Consider the following 17337-nt stretch of genomic DNA (forward strand, 5'->3'; position numbering starts at 1 on the left):
CCTGACTTGCAATTAAGGATCACTGGACCCCCAGTGTCCTGCAGGTTTTTTCTGTGATCCTTTATGCTAACATTTGCAGTGCACACAAGTGACGTCAGCCACCTTATCTTTCGTTATTTAACGTTTTCATCCGTTATTTCATATTCTGTTTCATGCTCTTATTGTGAAGGCAGGAGCAGCTCAGCCTGTGTGCGGCTGCAGCTGCTGGCTTCACACATCTCTCTCTCTCTCTCTCCCTTTCTCTACCTCTCTCTACCAGCCGTCACACAGCGCTGTGCCGATGCCTCGTTAAACCCGGAGCCGCCGCCAGGAAGGATGAGCTTGCCCGGTTAACAGAGAGAAAACCACATTTAGAAAAAAAAAAAATTAAAAAGGAAAAAAAGAAAGAGAAAAATCGGATTTTTTTCATGAAGGTAGTTTTTCATGGAAGACAGAGTGGAAGGAGACCAACTGAGTGAGAGGATTGCATCCCCCAGTGTGTGCCAAGTGTGTGTCAGCCAGAGTGTGTGTGTGCGCCTCGGACTCCCCGCTCAGTGATGTAAAACGTGAAGGTGGATTTTTGGCATGTGGAGGAGCAGGTAAAAGGTAAGACTCATGACACTCTACTGAGCACTGCTCTCACACTCCAGTTTGGAGCTCTGCTGCTTCCAATCTGTTGCCAACATGAATGTGAAAAATCTTTGCACGACTCTGTAGCTGATAACTGAGTGTTAACTCGCATGGAAAAAAAGATATTGACACTTGGTTTCATCAGCACACTGTAGGCGTAGTCTCTAATCAGGGAGGATGTGAGGTGTGAGGATTTTGGAGGATGCAAGTGAGAAATAAAGAAATAAACAAGTGGTGAGGTCCACATGACGTGAATGAGGATGGAGATAAAAGCTCAGTTTGGGAGTGATGTAGGTGTTCAGGGGAGAAAAATGTGGTGCATTCAGTGTGAGTTTGGGTGGATGACGACACTTCCCTCCCCTTGGCATTGTGGGATAAAAAGGGAGTCAATTAAGTGATGCTACATGTAAAAAAAAAAAAAAAGAAGAAGAAATCAATGGTTTGGTGTCGCCTGTGGATGGAAGTGTATGTTTTTTCATGCAGCAAAGAGATTGCATCTGTGCCCCCGACAACATGATGACACCAACACACTTCACACAAGGTGGATAAAGCCCTCCCCGAGCTGCACAGCGGGGGATGACACATGCACCGTATGAAGTTGGCGGCTGGTGCTCTGCTGTGAGTCAAAGTGGCCCTGCAGCACAGGAACACAGTCCTTTTTTTGTACCCCCCAGAGTGGACCAAGATCTCTAAAAGCCTGCGGGGGTGAGATATAGTGTAGATATATCCTTTCATGCGGATGAGTGCATGAGAAAAAACTCACTTTACACACTTCTATCCTGACCTTAAGTATGAGAAATAGGACTGAATTATAAATGAGTTACGGTCCAGCCCAGGGACTCAGCTACTGTCTCTCGTCTGACTCCGGCGGGGCATTAATTGAGTATGGCATGCCTACGGTAATTGTGCGCAAATTAGATCTGCTTGTTTTCTTTGCCCAACACAGAGCAAAGTTCAGAGCCGGGAATACATTTGTAAAGAAAAAAAAAACATAATTTACAGTCAAATAATTTATCACGAAAATGCTTTCATCTTGAGCCCACGAACCTGGAATATCAAAGTAAGTTTTCTCGTGACAAATGGATTCAGGCGTGGGGACTTGGTCAGGGTTTTTCGACAACCCTGCTGTCTCCGAGCAAGAGGGATGCTAATGGAGGAGAGGGAGGATACAGGCGTTACCGCTGCAAGAGAGATAGAGAGTCTGAGAGAGAGAGAGAGAGAGAGAGAGTGTGAGGCGTTTCTATGGCAACCTTTCAGGGGTGTGTTTGGTCTCTGGAGACGGTGAGGAAAGGAGGGGAGGAGAGAGATGAGAGGCGAGGAGAAAACTATCCCTCGTTAAGGGTGAGAGGGGGATGGGAAAGGAGATAATGGAGGGAGGGTGGGATTGTCTCCCCCACCTCCTATTGTTTGTTTTTCCTCCTTTTCGGTGTTGTGCTTCCACCCCCAGCAAGCTTCCTTTTTTTCTTGTTTTTCCTCACGCCACCTCCTCTGTTCATGTGAAAGTAACTGGCAGGGCTCGTCATGTCTGTGTCATACGGGAAGGTTTCACGGTTATCATCAAGTGCAGCAAAGTGTTTGAACTTGTTCCACTTCGTTTTTAACGTCGACTTTGGTGGCACTTTTATTTCTCGACACTTCCTTGATGTGTCGTCAGTGAGTCACGCCAACCCTGACCAAAATCTTGACCTCCCAAGCCTTCATCGGTCAAGTTCAAAGCCCGGCGTTTATCACTCCTCTTGATGAGCAAACTAATGAGTTAACATCCCACCCATGTGGCTGCACACCAACCAGCTGGTTGCTTCTTGGCACTTTTATTTCTGTCAGATGGTGCCAATAATGTGGAGAAAGCAATGCCAGTATTTGGGCTTTATCTGCTGAGAGTTCAGCTCTGTTTACTTCTGCTGATTATCTTCATTGGTATTGTTCGGACCTCCATTATCTGGGGCTATTTGCTTCAACTCAATAGAGCGCACATCTGGTCACATACGCATGACACACCCTCTGCAAATTATAAAAAGCCTGACATTTCTGTAACATTTTCAAAAAAATAAAAGGAAATTTGTTTATGCCAATTGTAAGATATATAAGAAATATTTATCGTCACTGTAAAAGAACAAAGTCCACATGTTGCAGCAACAAGTGATAGTTGATCTGCTATACATTCAGAGCTTATCACACCTGATAGATGGATGAGAGGAGCAGCTGCTGTGAATGCAAATTTTTAGACCGAGCTAAATTAACAATAAATTCTCACATTTCATTGCACCTGAGGTGCAATGTGTGGTGCAATGGATAACCATACAGTACATATTAGGCTTTGGCTGTATCACAGTATTACAGTATATATACCAGTGTTATTAGAAATCCCAAAGGTATGTTTTCCAATGGCATCATAAATACAGGCACTCCTCTTTCTATTATACTCTTCTTATGTAGTGCACAGCACGCACCACCAGAGCTCAGTCTGCGGTCTCTACTGGTGGGACGGGCAGCTGAGCTGAAAGATACAGCAACACCTAGTGGTCGAGGGAGAAGTTACAGGACTGTAAACGGCCAGCGGCCTGCAGGCAGAGAGACTGTGGGGAATAACAGCATGTTTTTTACATCATCAACTCCACTAGTACTGCTAATGAACGGTCAAGGTCCAAGAATATAATTTCAATACATGGCAGCAGAATTTTTGAACAAGGTGGGCCACTACAAATAAATGAATGTGTATAAAATTCTTAAGTGTGACATTCTTGTACTGAAGTTAAATGTCTAGTGCAGTGATACACAGTGTCAAATCCAGCCCACGATAAGATGCCAGGTGTACTTTTAATATAAAGAAGGTGCCAGGGTTCATTAAAAACATCTTAAAAGAGCTTGTTTATCTTATATATATAATTTAACTGGCCCATAACGAACTGTCATTTTGCAAAAGTTACCCCTTACTATCCCTGTGGGATTTAGTGGCATCCAGTGGTGAAGTTGCAGATTGCAACCAACTGAGACTTCTCCCAGTTGCCAAGCATTTTGGAGTACTACAGGAGTGGGAGGAAAAAATTGATAGAACATAGCTTTGGGATATTTTGTACTTTGTATATTTTTGTAGCGATTTTTTTTCATCTAACTTATTAATATTGCAAATAAAAATTAAACTTTAAGTCGCCTACTAGAACAATACAATCTGTTGCTTTTTCATTCCACTATGTACATTTTGCAGTGGGGAAAAACATTATCTAAGTGAAAAAAAACTTGAAAAACTGTTAGATAAAACAGACGTTGAACAGTCTTCCCATCCGAGACATGATTCACATTTGAAAGAAATGTATTAAATTGCAATATATTACAATATATATTATCATAATACCCAGCAAACAGTTAAACATTTAATAATATTGTATTGTGACTTAAGTATCATGATAGTATGGTATCGTTGGGACTCTGTTGATTCTCATCCCTGGTAAACAGCATAGTTAGCAGCAACATAGTTATGAATGTTATATACCACCTCTTCCAATATATCCCCGTAAATCCTACACACTGGACCTTAAAGCATATTATGTCTTAATGAATTAAAATAGTTTATAGTCTCATGAATTTTATGCATAAGAAGAACATTTGAATATGGATACATATGGCATCAGCTTGTACCCGTCTTTCTCATATGGTGTTTTGAAGGCTAAAAAAGGCCTACAAAGCACTATTACATTGTGTTAAATTGCAGCTGCTGCCAGCTAATTTTAGCAGAACTTAATAATCAGCTGTCAGTCAACCAGTGCCTTTTTTACTGGGCTTGCCAATATAAGAGTGGCATTAATTATCTAAATTAGAGAGTCAAATTATTTGTATCCAGACAAATTAGAGCAGAGTGTATTTTTCTAATCGCTTACACCCCTGTTCTGCTATTAGTGCACGCATTTAAGTCATTGTTCTGCAATCAACTGTTGTAACCACAATAATAGAACAGCTGGCTGCTGAATAGCACCATTATTAATGCAAGGACTTGGCAAATTCACACACACAACTTTAATTGCTTTAATCATTATCTTTTTTCTAAACAATATCCCAGATGTCGGAGCCTCCCACCAACACGTGAACATGCTAATAAGTCAGTGCTGGACTGAAAATGTGTGACACTTTTAAATGCATTCATTTAATGTTCAGTGTTGGGGTAGGTACTCAAAAAAAGTAATGCATTACACATTACTCATTACTTTTCCAAAAAAAGTAATGGAATGCTTTATTTAATTAGTGCCTGTAGAAAAAAGTTAGTCACACAACTTGTTACTTGTGTTATTCTGCAGCATCACCAGAGTTCATCACCAGTTAACAGTCTAATGTTAAACCTTACATAAACCCACATAGAGAAACACCATTAGATGAGGACAGACTTAAAAGAAAAAAAACATGTTTTAAAATGGGCTGCATTCATGGGCCAAACACACTTACTCAAGTAACTCACTCACCCAACCAATGACCCAACCATGGTGTTATAACAGACTACTGCAGTTTATGTGATGTGTTTGTCGCTAAAATAGTGGTTAGACCTTACTAAGAGGAGTCTCTAAAATTTAGAGTCTCTTAAATCTTTTGTCAGACAACCTGTTCCTCCACGGAGTCAGCACTGCCCTGGATTAAGAGCCTCTCCACAGTTACACAACATAGCATCACTATTGTTGACACATTTGATTTCTTTCTATCCACACACAATGCAGATAATTTAAGAACTTTTATAACGCAAGTAACAACATTAGATTACTGCATTACAGACAAACATGACATGATAACTAGGGCTGAGTATTGTCAAGAACCTCACAATTCAATTCAATTTCGATTCTTTGGGTCACAATTCAATTCGATTTCGTGTCAATTCAATATTGATCCAGTTGCTTCGATATCAATTCAGTTATGTGTGTTGATGTCAGAAATACCAAGATAATTCATTCGAATACCTTCTGATATGTGTTCAATAAAGCGTGCATTATCTGTATTGATTTAGAACAAACTGACACCAAAACTTATTTTAGCATTACATTATTCTTAATTTAAAAAAAATTAAAATTAAGATAAATATAAAGTACAGAAAAGTGCACATTTTTGCCTGAGCCGAACTTAACAAAAGTAATAAACGTTTATGCAGGATTTGTCAACCTGCATTTGTGTGTGATCCACAGCTTTAGCGTTAGCAAAAGGTTGCAAAACATCTGCGTGGCATCGGCTCAAACGGCTACGTAGGTAGCAACGTAAATTATTGTAATGTTTTAACACTAACAACTATCGACTTTGTGTATCCAAACGTCGGCTTTTAATGTTGTCGGTGCTGATTTTAACACACTGCTACCTCGCACCCCTGTCGCCATTTTAATGAATAAACCCGCCCCCACAGGAGCGGGGCGTCATTACAACGGAAATAATCGAATTCAGGATTTTATGAATCGATATCGAATTGGCAAAAAACATATTGCAATGCACTGATGAATCGATTTTTATACCCAGCCCTAGTGATAACACTAGGCAGGCTACCATTATAGATTTGTGCAAAACTTAAGCATTTCTGAAACGTCAATAAAACACAATGGTGAGATGATTGTATTTCCATTGGGTGATGTTATGGGACTTCTCTTGCGATAACATTTCAAGAAGCACCGCGATGGTTGTTAAAAACATTAGCAGCTTTATTGCAGACACCATACTAGCCGTCATTATCTGATCCAAGGCCACGTAGAAAGTGAAAAAAAAGTAAAAAAGTTTTTATAAAAATAAATAAGTTAAAAAGTGTTTCCATTGCAGTTAATTGCAGAATTATGGCTTTTCTGAATCACCTAAAATACCACCGGGAGCGTGAAAACTTTTTTGTAATAAATGGTTATTTCGAAAATGATGTGTTGTGTCAATTTGCAAAATTTGAGGGTAAATGTAAACCTGCCTAGTAATATGTGAAGGCCCAGACATATCAAACCAACATCAAAGAACTACTGGCGACAAAAGCATGCAGATGAGTTGCATGTGTCTCAGACAAAAACTTGAAAAAAAATACGAAGCCACTCATAGGGAGAGCAGGGTGGGTCCTTCCTTCCTTATCCTAGAATTTGCAAATTTGCACCCCCCAACACTGATAATAAGGTCAAATGTAATAGATTTCCAAGGCCCATAAAGTTCAAGTCTGTATAGTTTAATTTATAGCACACTAAAATGACCTGAAAACAGGTGGCTGCATGGATAATATTAAAACACATTAAACTATCTGCAACACACCCATGTGCTACAAAATGCTCTGCAGTAAACAATGTCTGACGTATAAAAATGCAAAAAAAACTCCAGTTTAGTCTTGACAGATGAGAGCAATTTTTTGTATTCAAATTTAGTAACATTCCTTGAGAGTATATCATTAATTCAGGTCCTTCCCTGTGGCAACTAGACCTCCGGTATGAAAGTGGCAAAGCATCCACCACGCTCGACAGGCCTCATGCAGCAACATTCTCTTAAATTTCTCTTATATTTTTTCTTAATTTTCTGGTCAGAAAAATAAAAGAGAAATCAAATCCAGATGTACCAAATACTCTTAACCGTCCCATTGATCCTAAGTCACCCCCTAAGCACTATACAAGGGCAGGTTTTGTGCCATGTGCAAAGACTCTGGCGCATCAACAAGACTGGAGCGATGACACCAAAAAAGTTCACAAGCAGAAGAACTTCTGCAGTAGTAGTGAGTAGATGTAAGTAAATGTGATTTCAGGAAAATGCATTAAAGTATTAAAAGTACAAAGTACACATGCAAAAAGCTTTTAATAAACGTAATAAATCAAACATAATTAAATGGAAAAGCAGCAAGTCCTCATACATACAGTAAATATGAGAAGGTGGACACAATTATACAATTATAAAAATAGTTGCAGAGTAATTTTCTAACTAATCGACCATTTGTTTCAGCTGCACTTGTATATTTTCATATTTTTGGTTTGTGTGCAAAAATCTAAATTTGTAGTAGTTATATAATAACAGTGAAGTTAAAAAGTACAATCATCATCATCATTTACTTAATTCAAAGCCTGGAAAACACATTGAACCTCATTTTCATGGAGCCGAGGTACATACAACAAATTATCAAAACAGAAAAATACAAGGCTTTTATATGATAATATTATATTAATATTTCCATCTGAAGTGTAGTGGAGTAGAAGTGGATTGTGGCATGAGATTGAAATACTCAAGTAACGTAAAAGTTTCTCAGATTTGTACTTGAGTAAATGTACTTAGTTACATTCCAGCTCTGGTCAGCAGAGGGACGCAAAGTAGCTGAAACTACAGTAACTGGGATTAATGCACAAGTATAGTAGTATTTATTTAGCCCTGAAATTTAATAATCAAGTCTTTATAATAACAATAAAATAAAAATATAATTTAACGTAATTATATGATATTCATGCTTTTTCAAAGGTTCCTCAAATATAAAACATATTTTTCCTTGCACTGGGCAACATTTGTGTACTGTGAAAACAAGATATTTTTTTCTTGTCTTGGTCCGAGTGCTCTCAACCCCTATAAAAATTTTTTCTTACCTAAGAAGAAAGCAAAAATAACAACACATTTATGAATCCCAAAAATCAGTGGGCACTAACAAAATAAGAACAAATCCTGGATCTGAGCAAAAATAAGAGAAAATTTGTTCAGATATAGTTTCCTGCATGAGGCCCAATGTGTGTGCGCGTCAGCACAGAAAGCATCTTACACTGTTAATGGACAGCAGTGGAGAAAATAGTGGAGAATTGACTGTTTCGGCTTTCCTTCCTCAAAGAAATCTATATAGTAGAGCAATGCAAAGTGCATAGCGGTACAAAAGCATTAGACAAAAAGCCTCACTTTTATTCAAATGAATGTTCCCTGTAAAAACACGATCACACCTGAAGAGCGATATTTACAAAGCTGTCAAGTTCTAAGGCTTTTCCCTCACAGGATTACATCACAGTAAAAATAAAAGCTGAGCAGGATGTGTAGATGTCAGAATAAGGTGCAGTATGGAGGAGGACTTTCATGTAGTTCGTGGGTTCTTAAGCAAAGTGAGAGCTGGCTTTTGCAAGACAAGAAAATTCATCCGAATGCTGATTTACACAGACGTGATAAAGTGCTTCAAATTGCAGGGGTGGAACTGCTCCTAAACTGGGACTGCTCTTTAGGTGACGTTAAGAGCTCTCTGAGAGTATTCTCAAAATAGCCACAAAAATAGGGTGCATCTCAGTCTTCCAATACTAGGTGCTCTGCCAGAATGGCTAAAAAGCTCAAAGACAACTCCCCATGAAAAAAAAATCCACAAATCTTGGCGTTCCTGTGAATACATCTGAGTCTTAACTGAACTGTTATGTAAGGGTGGTTGCAGATTCAGAGATGTCTGAATTAAAGGTACAGTTCACCCAAAAATCTAAAATAAATGTTTTCCCTCTCAAGTAGTGCTATTTATCACTGTAGATAGTTTAGGTGTGAGTTGTGAGTTTTGGAGATATCGGCCGTAAAGATGTCTGCCTTTTCTCCAATATGATGGAACTAGGTGGCACTCTAATTGTGATGCTAAACGTGCTAAAAAATTACATTTGAAAAACTCAACAGCAATGTCTCTTACCAGAAACAAATCATCTTCTTACTTTAACCTCATTAAATTCTGATCTGTTTCTCCTGCCGTTCCCAGCAGGAGTTGTTTTGTTGTGCTCATAGGCTTCTCAAGAGGCTTCTTCACTTTGAGAACAGTTAAAATACAGAGTTGAGATTTGAATTTGATAACTGAGACAAAATTCTGAAATTGTGATGGCTCTTTTATAAGCCAATCAAATTTTCTGTCAGATCTTACCGTTATCTCAAGAGCCGATTTTTTTTAAAGTAAAGATTACTTCAGTGAGAGGAGAGAAGCAGCATTTTAAGATCCTAATTATGATCATGCTGAGACAAGAGGAAGGTTATTATTCAGAGGTTGAATTTAAGAAGAATGAGCTATGTGTAGAAGAAATAGGCTGGATAGAGATATACAGAAGAGCCTTTATTGATCTCTGCAGGGAAATTCATGAAAAAGAAATCTTTTTAAAAAAAATTCCTTTCCTTTGGGGGAGCTTATTAGTTCTTATTATAGATGTAAGTGGTGTTTAGTTTTAATAAGATGGTGTTTATTTTATTTTTCTAAATTATCTTTTTTTTAAAATTTATTTTACTTATTGTTCTTCTTTTTTTTGGTTGTTTTATAATTTAACATCAAAACTTAAAAATGTAATTTTAAATTTTATTTTTCAATATTTTTCTTTTCCAACCTTTTGGCCTTGATCTGGCTCCATACTTAGAACACTACATTTGCCATTAAGTTCCATTATATTGAAGAGATTGCAGACATCTATATGACCAATATCTCCAACACTTTGCAACATACACCAAAACTATCTGACTGAAAAATAGCACTGTTGTCAAGAATAAAAAAAAAATAATTTGATTTGGGGGTGAACTGTTCCTTTGAGATAAAAGCACAAAGAGTGTTCACACTCGAATAACATGATAGATAAGAATAAACAGAAACAGCATACATGCAATCATCATGGGATAAAAATGATAGCATACAGTCAGTGTTGCAGACAGTATGCTGGCTCTTTTAATCTTCCTGATCTTGCTCTGAATACAGATTTGGCCAAAGTAGCAGGACAGTGAAGGCTTTCTCCAGATGTAGCCCGCAACACATTAGCGATGCAGCGAGCTATGGAGTGCTCGGTTGTTATTGGAGACGAATTTTTAGTTTGACAGGGAAGACAAGGCTAGTCTGTGGGGCCTTTGCTGGAGTGTGATTAGCATTGCAGATGCAGGTTTCTGTAGGCGTCAGTTTCAACAAACTCAAGGTTCCCCCCCGTCTCCAGTGCATGATTAAAATGTAACAGTCGTGCGTGGGAAATTCACAAGAGCAGAATTATGCTCCGACACTCACAGAGCCTATTTTTTGCTCAGGTATGTTGCACCTCCTCCTGCACACGCTCTCTTGCTCTTTCTCTCCAACATAAATACACACAAGGGCTCGACCCACATGGGTTTTTTTTTCGAACGGCGGAGCCAAAATTGTCTCAAAGCTGCCAGCAGCTATTATTTTTTGCAGATATTCAATATCAAAAATTAATGCGTGAATGTGAAGGAGGACATTGCTGGAAATGAGAGTCATGTGAATTTCCTAGAAATACAAAGGGGCAAAGACAATAATTGGCCACGTGGAAATAACTTCAAAACAGGAGCACTGCTGAAATCTGTCTAATAATCGTGACCCTGCACTGAAGTCATAATCATCTCGGTCATAATTATAGTGATAAAAATAAAAAAAACATAATAACAGGCACACCCATTGCTGCAAGAATAATTATAACAACAAGATATTTGTGGTTATGTAATCCTGACAACATGTTGCATCAAAATCAATTCAAGTCACGGTCTTCACACAGACAACCAGCGTAGTATTGATCCGTTCAAAAATAAATATGTGATCAATCAAAGTGCATCGTATTATATCCATTGCTGTAGACAACAGTCTGAAGCAGATTCTTAATGAAAGCCTGTAGTATCGCGGCCATTTATCAGAAAATCAATATACTGTGTTGGTGTCAGCCTACTGTATATACTCAGATACACACGAACCACTTCCACACACACACACACACACACACACACACACACACACACACAGGAACACAGCTTGATGTTGATGTGCAGATGGGATGATATTTTCCTAATAGAGGAAGAGATACATATACAGCCCAGACACCAGAAAAAAAAGTTGGCTTTGTACGTTTCTGCAAACCACAGATGTGTTACATTTATACTTTTCAGTGATTTTGCATCTACTGTTACCTGCCATTATGCATTGTACAACGCCCTCCATTGATTACATACTCTTGATTATAATGGTTCCACTGGTTCAATCCGTGTAACCTTTGTTCATTTGTGTTTTCCAGTGACTCATTTTTCCAGTTTCTGATTTTGTGCTCAATTTTTTTTTTAATGGAATAAACGGAAAATGTTCAATTTTCCATATCAAAAATGAAAAAAAAACTGAATTCAGCTTTCCAGTTTTCTGTTTTTCATTTTTTAAATGGGAAAATGAACTTATAGGTGTTACATTTACATGGACCACACCCATTATCCTTTTCCCCCCTTTTTTTTTTTAAATTTTAAAAATTAAAAATTGGAAATACGAGTCGTTATCCGTTTATATCATTTTGGTTTTAGAAATGAATACTGAAAAATAAGTGGGGTTTTTTTGGAAAGCGGGGGTTATTTTGAAAAACGAATGAATGAATGATACACGGATTTGGTATGCTGGATAGCACCAAGGATCTGGGCATCCTGAACAGAAACAGTCAAAGAACCAGAGCTGGTTTTGGTGAAAAAGAGAAACTAGACAACTGCATACCTTCAAGGCCATTTTTTTCTATTTGTATTTGCACAGCCAGCGTGAACAATGAAGTGAGCTGTAACCCGGCTGGCAGTCATTAAGGCACCAACACTTTCGCTTGACGAGTCATTTCCACTGTCCCATTTTTGCTCAGTAAAGTGGCAAGTAAAGTGACTGGACCAGTCACAGTACTCTCACATCACTCTTATAATGGGACTACTCTGAAATGGGAGCTAAAAATAAGTCACTCAAATCAGCGTTCTAAGAGCTACGATAGGTCTAAGTTCTCTAAAAAAACCAGGTATTTTAAACATGATGTTTTTCTAACCCTAACCAAGCTAGCATGCAGGGAACGCTCGAGCAACATTGGCTAACATTGCCTACAAGTTGCAATATTGTTATAAAGTAAAAAATTTCAATCTAATGCTCAAGGATGTTTATCATTTCAAATAATGTTCCTTTAAGGTGAAATTCTGACTAAGACATAACGTTATAACTTTTCCACTTTTCACAACTCAAAATAAAACATATTTCTCTGTCCACTCACCTTTGAAAACTTGGTTTTCCTAGTCAACTTTTCTTCTCTTTGCACATTTGGATAGTGAAAAAACGTGGTGACATAATGCACACTGAAAGAAGACGCTGAAGTCTAGCCTTCTCATGCTGCAGGACAGAACGTGAACACCAGTTAGACGTGAGCAAATTTTGAATTTTGACGCCTGTTAGCCAACCCTTGAACTTTAACACATGATGACCCTCACCGGCTGTCAATGTTACCACGACAACGATGTTAAACCGCGAACGATTATGTTTAAATCTTAATCTCGGGCCAGGATCGCTATAACGATCTCAAAATAAACAATTTATTAAGAAGTATAATACCTCTTCTTCTTTTTTTAAAATTAGGAAACGTGCACTTCATTACATTGTATTGTTGCATTCCTAACACGAGGTGTGGGCTGGGTCCAGATTGACTTGCAGTCCGGTCCAGATCTGAGAACGTCTGGTCCTGAAAATAACAAGGCTGTTTTTGAGGTGGTGAAAAGGTGAAACTGTTTGGATATTCTGTTTATTAGCCACTCGGGAGACATATTGCATGCTAAAAATCCTCGTTAGCTAACAATGACAGAGCCTGCATAAAAAGCTCAGGAAATGTAATTCAGAGGGGAGAAAAACGTCTTCCTCAAACTACTGTGTTAATGACTGTACTGTTTAAAAAAGGGCACCCGGCTCCTTTTACAGGCTTTTCTCTTAAATAATCTAAAAATAGGCTTCTAAGGGATAACTATTGTCAACTTTCCTGTGGGTATGTGATAATGCGCACGCTAACCTGAGAACTTCCACTGTGCTGAAAGCCTTTTCTCATGTTTTACTGGCATCTCTTACAGTAGTGTGTCCTCCAGAGACCTGCCTGTTGCTTTCTTTTTCTCATTTCTCAACAGGAACGATGTGTGCCATTATCTGCCCTTGACATTGCTGAGAGCTGAGCGTCTTTTTAAAACACAGGAGTGACAGCCACTTATAAACATTTTGACTTTTAGCACCTCAAAGGTGTTTTCAGACAGCAGCACTCTCCTCTAGTACATGCCGTGCTAAGACACAATATGAATTGCCTTACATTAACAACATTATTAGTTATTAGTACAATGTAAAATTGCAGTGGGTGTGCAGAGCATGGTCGCAGTGATCTTAATGACACTATATGTGGCTTTTAATGTAAATAAATTGATGAATGAGACATAAATGTGTGAGAAAAGTTTCTGCAAACCACATATCTGTTACATTTGTACGTTTCATATGTAGCGGATACGCTTACTCTTAACGTGTGTTTAGCTACTTGAATAGGGTTCCCAGCCAGCAATTTTTGGTCCTAAAAGCATTCTGAGAATGATACAATGCAATGTTTTTGTAATGTTTTCAGGGGCAAGTTATTTTTCTTAGTTCCCAGAATGTTAGGGTAACATTCTCTATAAACATCAATTTATTCACGCTTTAAATTTTTTCAACATATAACATTACATTACATTTTCATATAAAAAAAAAAGGTCTGTAAACTCAGTCCTCAATAACATGTTCTGAATGTTGCCTTTAAAATGTTCTCCCTTTGTTCCCATGTAACACTGTGGGAATGTTTTATACAAGAACATTCGATGAGCTGTCACCTCTCAACATCACCAAAACATCCCCAGAATGTTGCAGTTATGTCTTAGTCAGCATTTAACCTTACAGGAACATTATTTTAAATGATGAAAATCCTTAAAACGTTCTTTGAACATTAGATTAAAACGTTTTCTTTGAAACATTATTGCAACTTGTAGGTAACATTCGCCAACATTGTGGGAACGTTTCCCTGCTAGCTGGGTAAAGTTAGCTGCTATCAGCTGCTGAACAGGAGTGAGCAGTGGTTCTCTAGTTTAGTGGATGTGTTCTGTGCTGCTAACGAGAGTCTGTAGCTGCGCGTGGCTTGTACTTTGAATAAGCGGTGAAGGGATGATGTTTCGCTCCAGTGTGCCATCAAGCAGGTTTTTAAGCCTGCCCAATAAAACCTGGACACAAACAATGAAAACCAGTTGAACGGTCTAAATCCACAATGCAGCACAACTCAATTTCCAGTCATTTGTTCTTGATAAACCATAGACCCCTAAATTTCATAATTATTACTATTTTCTATTTTTAATAAATGCCTTGAGCTATGGAAATTGTGACTAACAAATATCAGGAAGGACAGCTGTTTTCATCCTGGATAAAATTTGCAGTTTTATTCAATGCCAAAAAAGTCAAACTACTTCTACCACCATAAAAAATCGATTATATTCTGCTTGAAATGTGTGTCTCGCTGGGTTTTGCAGTAGACAAACTATTGTGGAAAAAGACAGGAGAGGTGAGGAATTAGATGTGACATGAGCCAAGAGGCAGATTTATTGATATCAGAATGTCAGAGCACCTGCCGGCCCTCCCGCCCTCACCCTCATCTCTTTCCATTTTGGTATTTATCTTTTTTAACAGCGAGGCAACCCTGCATCTCCAGGAGTTGTGCCTGCATCTGGCCCACATTCTATCATTAGCTCCCCCGACCTCTCTCCCGCTGCCTCCCTCCATCTCTGCTACAGCAAATTGACTTTAGTCACATATATATGGTAAAAACTGTATAAGAGGGAAATAGATTACACATTGTGTAGGTGATAGAAATGAGAGCCCAGAGGGGTTTGTGAAACTAAAACAGAAGGGGAGCGAAATCAGCATGGAACGGTTATATAGAGCTGAATTAGATAATGGAGCGGAAATGATGCCAAAAGTCAACAGGGAGGCATTTTGGAATGTCATTTATAGTGCACACGGCACGGCGTAAAATAAAGTAAATGTGATACAGGAATTGAATGTGAGAGCAGTGTAAGGAGATCTAAATGAGATGTTTCGACTTAAACTCATAATGTAGAGAGAAATTAGATCTTTTACAGCTAAATTTGGAATTTTACCGTTTCAGTGCAACCTGAAAATGAATATGAGTGTGCAGTAACTGCAATATTGATTGTTTTTGCTTTCATGTTCTTTTCCATCATGATTTTGGTGTGTTGGGTTTGTGTGCAGCAGCAGCAAGAAAGATTTTACGCCACTCATTGTACACATATGCATTTCATTGCCATGTGGAGTAAAGAAAAATCTCCAGCACTCATCACGCAACATAAAATGTTTATGACAAGCAAAATAAAACTCCAGTATCAACAGATGCTATACATGTTATGCTTCCTGGCCCCAGCCACAGTGTAACAAGTGACAGCGGGTGAAAGACAAACACAAATCATACTGATTTCCTGACATCATATTCGTGGTAATAAAAACAACCGCTGATTGCCTGTCATGAATGATCGAAGGGGAAAGACGGCCCGCTGGCGCACATGTCAGAACAAATATTGTTCCAATCTAAGATGGTCAATATGGTTTTATTCACCTCTGTGACAGGATGTGGGATGGCTTTGCCAGAATGTCCGGTAATACAAATAAAAACAGTGAGCACGGACACAAACAGGTTGTTTGTTCAGGCAGGGAACAGAGCGGCGCTCTCTCTGCTATACTTTAGTAACCACCCCTGTCAATGCCATTGGCTCAGCGAGCTGTAGTCTTAATGCACTCGCCCTCCTCATCATTATAAAGCACTTCAAAGGACACAAAGGCCATTAAAGCCATAGTGAAGCGTACAGGCGTGTCTCCAGTGGTGGAGCCCGTGGCCTCTCAGCTGTCCTGTTGTGTGGACGCCAGCGCTCTGGTTGATCGCTGTCTGAGAGCACACTCCTTGCCGTGGGGCTATGTGGCTGGTTGACGGCCAAAGCCACGGCTTCAGTGGCTTTTTAGGATGACAGCATCAGCGCCACATGCCCTGGAATAGCTGCGTCTGTCTGTGCTGCTGCCACACTGAGCATCTGACGCAAAGGCAGTGTGCCGAGCTGCTGCTCGATATGAATTTTGGACTTCTTCCATTCAGATTTAGTTTAACTGAATATATACTGTCAGCCTATATTTTACTAGATTTTAGTTTGACTTCTATTTGGTGTAGTGAAGATGTTGAAGCTTTGTATCTTTACATTTCTGTAACACTGTAATTAAACAAAAATGCTTTTTTATGGTTTGGAAAAGAAACTGTAATGTTTTAAAATGCTGGCTTTTGGTGGCATAATCCCAGCTGGAAACACAGTGATGGCTCAGGAAAAAACAGACGCTTTTTTCGTGGCAGTATCACCACAGCAAACACAGCGACAGGTCTTAAAAAGCAGCGGTTTGTTGGTTAAAAAACTGCTGGAAATAGCTACAGGTCACTAAAAAACACCCTCCTATTTACATATTGGTGGCAAAATGCATAATGTACGGTAATCCAATCGCCTGAAAAATTGGATACATTTCATTTGCACCTTGTTATGTAGCAGATGTATTGAAACTTCACGTTTTACTAACTGTGGTTAAGGCGTGGTTAGGTTGAGGCACAAAAATCACTTGGTTATGGTTAGTAAAAGAAGTTTTGGAGTGAAATACTCACAATCCCCGCTGTAAACAGTAATTTCTCAATAAAAAGCAAAATGCTTTTCATGGCACTCTACTCTCAGGAGAAAACCAACACCAATATCTTAAAATAAAAACAGCCACTTCTCGCAGCACTATCCTAACAGAAAATGCTGTAATGTCTGTAAAAATCAACTGCTCTTTGTGGCACTGTCTCAGCAGAAAATGCAGCACCGTCTCAGTAAAAAATCAAATGTTTTTTGTGGCACTGTCCAGGCAAGAAACAGGTTGCTAAAACATTTTAAGTTTGGGGGCTTAAAAGCTGCTGAAAAAACAGGCAGGGTGACAAG

At 38.8% G+C, this 17337-nt stretch overlaps 1 protein-coding gene across 1 annotated transcript in view; it reads left to right on the forward strand.

Annotated features, from left to right (window-relative positions):
• The first annotated feature begins 265 nt into the window (after positions 1 to 265).
• The window catches only part of lingo2b (leucine rich repeat and Ig domain containing 2b), a 54582-nt gene continuing 37510 nt past the window's right edge, over positions 266 to 17337 (forward strand). The window contains exon 1 of the mRNA XM_042500983.2: positions 266 to 585. The gene's annotated coding sequence lies outside the window, so the exon portion shown is untranslated. The remainder of the gene's footprint in view (positions 586 to 17337) is intronic.

The sequence above is a fragment of the Plectropomus leopardus genome, chromosome 14 (genome assembly GCF_026936395.1).
Source record: "Plectropomus leopardus strain MGB_pleo_1.0 chromosome 14, ASM2693639v1, whole genome shotgun sequence".
NCBI classification, from domain to species: domain Eukaryota; kingdom Metazoa; phylum Chordata; class Actinopteri; order Perciformes; family Serranidae; genus Plectropomus; species Plectropomus leopardus.